Source organism: Danio rerio, chromosome 13, assembly GCF_049306965.1.
Source record: "Danio rerio strain Tuebingen ecotype United States chromosome 13, GRCz12tu, whole genome shotgun sequence".
NCBI classification, from domain to species: domain Eukaryota; kingdom Metazoa; phylum Chordata; class Actinopteri; order Cypriniformes; family Danionidae; genus Danio; species Danio rerio.
Window position 1 is genome coordinate 21,262,134 of NC_133188.1, and position 6,509 is coordinate 21,268,642.

The following is a 6,509-nucleotide window of genomic DNA, read 5'->3' on the forward strand; positions in this document are numbered from 1 at the left end:
ATCAAAAAACTAACTTATATGTTTTTTATTCATACTTATTTAGTAAATCTATTGGTTTATTAATACATGCTTTTACTCTATACTTCCTTTATCTCTCTATATATTGATCACTATGGCCTCATTTATTCTTTTTTCATTAGTAGAGTTTCTAACTCTTTTCTATATAATATAACTCTATTATTAGTATTTCCTCATTTCATTTATCTTACTATACTACTTTATAATATATCTATTCAGTAATAACTTATATTCTATCCAAATTATGTTAAAGTCTATGTCATTATTTTATCTATAGTTTGATCTCCTCTCTTTTACTCTCCTCTTCTCTGTTTCCCTAGTGCTGTAAATAGGCAATCTATTTATTGTTCACACATGGACACCATAAATCTCTCTCTTACCCCCATCCTGGAGCAGACTGTCTTTCACCTGTTGCTATGTCAGGAATTTAAGTTCTACCAGAAAGACTCTAGGAGGCAGACAAACGTTTGAACATTTATTGTGAATTGTTTGCATGAATGAGAGTTCGTTACAGTCCTTTCATAAAGTTCTTTGGCGTAAGCCCCGTCTATAGTGCAGAACTCTGGATGAGCTGGCAGATCCTGCCTGAAGATGAAGGCAGGGCGAAGCCAACCCCCTGAGTGGAGACGAGGCCAACCTGGTGGTGGTGGTGATGGGGAGGATGGAGGGAAACTTCCGCAACGTCACCTGAATACAGCGAAAAAGATTGTTTAGATGAGCTTTTATACATGGCTTGCTTGGTTGTTATAGGCTGACGAGATAATTATTATGAATGACGTGACATCTCAGTCTTCCTGGTAGAACCTTCGCTAAAGCTTTCATTTCTACCAGAAAGACTCTAGGAGGCAGACAAACGTTTGAACATTTATTGTGAATTGTTTGCATGAATGAGAGTTCGTTACAGTCCTTTCATAAAGTTCTTTGGCGTAAGCCCCGTCTATAGTGCAGAACTCTGGATGAGCTGGCAGATCCTGCCTGAAGATGAAGGCAGGGCGAAGCCAACCCCAAAAAGGCAAAACTGTATGGTTCAGTTTTGTAGCAATCCTAAAACAGAATGACAATAGATGAGATATCTTACATTGTATATTCATGCAAATCGCGCAAGGTAAAAATGGAGATTAAATAGTGCCCTGACGGGCAGAGAGGTATATAAGAGATCCAATATGAAGATAAAACGAAGCACGCGATTAGGCTAATAGATGCTAGAAGCCCTAATGAAGATAAGAGAGAGAGAGAGCATACCCTGCCGGGTAGAGGAGAGAGCATGCCCGGACGAGCAGAGGAGGGAGAGAGAGAGAGATTGCCCCGATGGGCAGAAAAGAAGAAGCGTTCCCCGACAAGCAGACGAGAGAGTGCGTGCCCCGACATGCCAAGGAGGGAGAGAGAGAGAGAGCCCCAACAGGCAGAAAAAAGCATGCCCCGACGGGCAGAGGGGGAGAGAAAGAGCCCTGACGGGCAGAGGAGAGAGAGAGTGCCCCGACAGGCAGAGGAGAGAGAGAGAGTGCCCCGACGGGCAGAGGAGAGAGAGAGAGAGTGCCCCGACGAGCAGAGGAGAGAGAGAGAGAGAGCCCCTACGGCAGAGGAGAGAGAGGTTGACTCGACCAGCAGAGGAGAGAAAGATTGCCCCAACGGGCCGAAGACATTGAGAGCGTGCCCCGATGGGCCGAAGACATTGAGAGCATGCCCTGACGGGCCGAAGACATCCGGAGTGTTCCCCCACGGGTCGAAGACATTCAGACCGTACTCACACTAGGTACAGTTGCCTTGAACTGGGCCAAAGCACGATTGACCCCCTTCCCGTCTCTCCCGACAGCCCGCACTCACACCACGAACGGGCCTCGGCACACTTACGTCATCGCTGCTGCGCTGTTCAGTGAGAAGCGCTCTCACTCAGCCACACAGAGGAGATTTCTCTAGTTATATTGTGTCAGTCGTTTGATATGCAGTGACATCCAGTCAAATATTTCACCAAACAGTCCTTAGGGATGCGGAGACACGCAGTCAGATATTTTGCCGAACAGATCCGCCACTTTTGGCGCTCAGAAACAATCATAAGGCTCTCGTGCTGCTGCTGCAGGAATGAGGTGGTCTGCTGAAGGTGCAGAGCTGTCGTGCAGTGAGAAGTTTGCGTCTTTAATAAATCTACTGCAGTTTGCGTTCACTGAACAGTAAGATTGAATAATAAATCCATATGAAACAATCACTTAAAAGTCGCGTCTCGTTTTCAGTTTCTGGCTTTGGCGCGTTTCGCACTCACACGCAAGCGTACCGCGCCAAAGCCCAATGAACCGCACTCAGGCCCACCTCTTCCAACCGGGCCAGGGCCAGCCAAGTGAACCGTGCTTGAAGCAGATTCAGCACGGTTGGCATAGTGTGAGTAGGCCCTCAGAGCGTGCCCCGACGGGCCGAAGACATTGAGAGCGTGCCCCGACGGGCCGAAGACATGAGAGCGTGCCCCGACGGGCCGAAGACATTGTGAGAAGGAGTCCCATTGGGCTTGCGGTGCGAGAAGGAGCCCCATTGGGCTTGCGGTGCGAGACGGAGCCCCATTGGGCTTGCGGTGCGAGTCGGAGCCCCATTGGGCTTGATCGGGGTTACCTTGTATGAAACCCATGAAATTAAGGATCTATTGTGATTTACGACAATTAATGTCTAGCTGTTTAGAAAATCTGAGTAAATATTGAATCCCCTGAATTATGATTGGGTCCTGTCTGGGGCTAATAGTAGGCAATGACTACCCCCAAAAATAAAATACCCAACAGTTAAGATTTTCCTTGTTGGGATTTTTATATAGACGATAAGTTGTAGCGCAGCCCTGTCCTGCTGATGTTTTTATATGGTCGATTACATTGCTTTCGTTCTTCTAAAAATGTGATAGCAATATCGGTTAGCTTACTCTGCAGTCACATTCTAAACGCTGTTGTACATGAGAGAGCAGAGACAGCAGTACGTTGAGCTAAACAGAACTTGGGGATTTAGGTAATGAAAATTTCAGTATGGTATAATTTAGAGCTGCACAATCAATCGAAAGAATTCGAGAGAGTGTGCCCCGACGGGCAGAGGAGGGAGAGTGTGCCCCGACGGGCAGAGGAGGGAGAATGTGCCCCGACGGGCCGAAGACATTCAGAGTGTGCCTTGACGGGCCAAAGACTTTGAGAGCGTGCCCCGACAGGCCGAAGACATAGAGCGTGCCCCGACGGGCCGAAGACATTGAGCGTGCCCCGACGGGCCGAAGACATTGAGAGTGCCCCGACGGGCCGAAGACATTGAGAGTGCCCCGACGGGCCGAAGACATTGAGAGTGCCCCGACGGGCCGAAGACATTGAGAGTGCCCCGACGGGCCGAAGACATTGAGAGTGCCCCGACGGGCCGAAGACATTGAGAGTGCCCTGACGGGCCGAAGACATTGAGAGTGCCCCGACGGGCCGAAGACATTGAGAGTGCCCCGACGGGCCGAAGACATTGAGAGTGCCCCGACGGGCCGAAGACATTGAGAGTGCGAGACGGAGCCCAGTTGGACTTGCCGTGCGAGACGGAGCTCCGTTGGGCTTGCTGTGCGAGACAGAGCCCTGTTGAGCTCAATTAATCGGAAAGAAATTGCGATCTCAATTTGACCACCAAGACTCTTAATGCAGCATTTCTACGATTCTGCCAAACCTATTTTCAAATTTAGGAGAGAAGCAAAGGCGGCTGCACAAGTCTTTTCATTGTTTCACACACGTTGCTCAGCGACATGGACACCTCCGAATTCTGGGAATCACACATGACGCGAGCTGCTGATTGTGCGGTTGCATGCCCTAGTTAATGATTGCCGTGCATGCATCTACTTTATTGAACGAAACTACATATGCTGTGAAAAACGGGTAATAAATTTGTAAATAATATTCAGTTTGTGGCACAGAGTGATCGTTTGAGAGCTGCGAGCGAAGTACGAACAGCACTCAGCAGTGAAAATGAAACCGAAAGTGCACATTATTTAAATAATCATATTGCATTTTAGAGTTATGATTGCGACAAGTCTTTTTTTTATAGCGAACGCCGTTTTGCATGAAAATAAATTCATTCATTAAGAGACCTCAATATTTCTGTAAGTGAACATGACAACGAAAGCAGCTAACCTCTTGAAAGCATGTAGCAAGTATGGCACCTGTAGCCTACCTTCATTCTTGTTAAATAAGGATTAGAGAGCTTAGGTGCATGCATACACAGATCAAGATCAATTACAGTGATACAGCGCTAAATCACATTATATACGATGATACATAAATTAATCGAATTATGCTTATGTAAGGAAAGTTAAATTGTGATGATACCGAAATTGCAATATTGAACAGTTATGTCCATGAAAAAGTGCTACTATAAAGGGTCACATTAAATGCAGAAGAAAGGCAACGATAAGCCATGGTTAAAGAGGCCGCAATAGACCTAGCTATATGGAAGAACCCGATGGACCATAGAAACTGGTAATCCGAGATGTCATGTAACGCGAAGTGCCATAAAACCCAACTGGACCACCACCACCAGTAGCTGCAAAGACAACACATGATGATTATTACTTGAAATGAAAGAAAATGTTTGAAACTTAAAATGTATTGGACTCACGTTAGGCTGAAATATGTACCTGTAACATCTTGGTTTATTGAAACAGCATATCTGCTCAAGGAGTGAACTTGCACTGGTCTTACGGTTCGTTTGCAATTATGCCATCGATTTGGTTCGACCCGATACTATGGTACGTCAGGGTGCATTGATGATGCTTTCCACACGATTATATTTTAATTCATAGCACAAGAACAGTATAAAAAGATTTGTATTTGTACGTATTATTAGTAATACGAGTTGTCATTTAATACGAACAGTCGGAACTGTACTCTAAAAAACAAACAAACGAGCATGTACATGGCAACATTAGCATTCATAGCAAATAAACGAAAGCGTATGTCCTGCTCGCTTTAAACTTTAGCGAGTGAATTCGCGTTTTTTTTTTTTTTTTTTTTTTTTTTTTTTTTTTTATTTATTTATTTATTTATTTATTTATTTTTTTTTTTTTTTTTTTTTTTTTTATAATAAATATATGTACACACACACACACGTATATATTAAATAAAAAGTTTGTAAAAGACGTTTTGGCCCCAACGTTCTTCCATACTGGCTCAACGCGTAAACTGTCCTCGACGGAAAGGGCTGCGATTGGTTCTAACGGCTGGCGCTGTTCGCCAATGAGTGACACTGATAAAGTTTAGCGGCGATTACAGCAGATCAATGATAAACACGGAGAAAACTCGCTATGTTATGGATTCACAAGTAAAGCTCTTTAACGGCCGTAAGGAGAGGAAACGTCACGTTAACAAGTCAAAGGGCAACAGTCTGAGAAATGGAGTTTATTTCTCAATCGCAGTGAAATGGAGGCTGCAAGTTAACGTTACCTGTAACTCCGCGTCAGCGAAGGACTGCCCAGCAGACACTCGTCTCGCACGGTAAATGATGCTCAATTTCTGTGTTTTAAGTTGCAGTGTTTTACAGAAGCTCTCGTTCGTCTTCCTACCATAGTATCCTACCGTGACAATGATAGGTTTTGATTTAACGTTCAAGCTGAACCGATACCGTATTGTCTGCGTCTGCATCACGGCTCTAGCTTTATGGTATAAGACTTGTTTAAAAATGTGGATTCCAGCTAGGAAAACATTTAGAACGAAATGATGAGAGGCCATAACGTTAGATATGTGCTCTTTCAGACATTAACTTGCATATCATAATTCAGTGACTTCATATGACGTTAATGAAACAAGAGTTAGACTTACCTCATGCAGACTATGTATACACGTAACGATTTAAGGTAATAAACAGAGTATACCGAGATGGAATGGCAGATGAAGATGGCGTGAAATCCCAATGAAGCAGATTGAGAATGTTTAACCTGGCTGTTTTCGGTGAAATTCCATGTTCATTTTGGTCTCCAGCTAACTTATGAGGTACATTTTTGCGAGTAACGTTAGGAGCCAACGTTAGAAGTGCTAAAAGCTAGCAACCCCAACCCGATGCAAGGACATTTAAATGTACGATCGGCGGATAACGAAAGCGAAATGGTGAAATCAATCAATGGCGAAAATGAAGTGATTGACGAAGCTGTTAACCTTCAACTTTGAGTTGTTACGTGAACACGAACAGAGAAATGAACAAACTTGTGAGACGTAAACGACGTTGGCAGTCCAAACTTCCGCACCGTGACCGAAACTTCCGCAACGTCACCTGAATACAGCGAAAAAGATTGTTTAGATGAGCTTTTATACATGGCTTGCTTGGTTGTTATAGGCTGACGAGATAATTATTATGAATGACGTGACATCTCAGTCTTCCTGGTAGAACCTTCGCTAAAGCTTTCATTTCACTCTGCCTATTGTTCTTTTTTAACATCAACATCAATCAAACTACATCAATCACTTTTCTACTTGCTCTTTAATTCACACCACAACTATGCAGCCCTCCTTTTA

At 44.3% G+C, this 6,509-nt stretch overlaps 1 long non-coding RNA gene across 1 annotated transcript; it reads right to left on the reverse strand.

Annotated features, from left to right (window-relative positions):
- Nucleotides 1–480: 480 nt before the first annotated feature.
- LOC141377011 (uncharacterized) lies at nucleotides 481–6,278 on the reverse strand. Its single transcript, XR_012388759.1, has 2 exons — nucleotides 5,820–6,278; nucleotides 481–705 (listed from the first exon to the last, which is right to left on the reverse strand). It is a non-coding gene; the product is annotated as an uncharacterized lncRNA (long non-coding RNA).
- Between the last annotated feature and the right edge of the window lie 231 nt (nucleotides 6,279–6,509).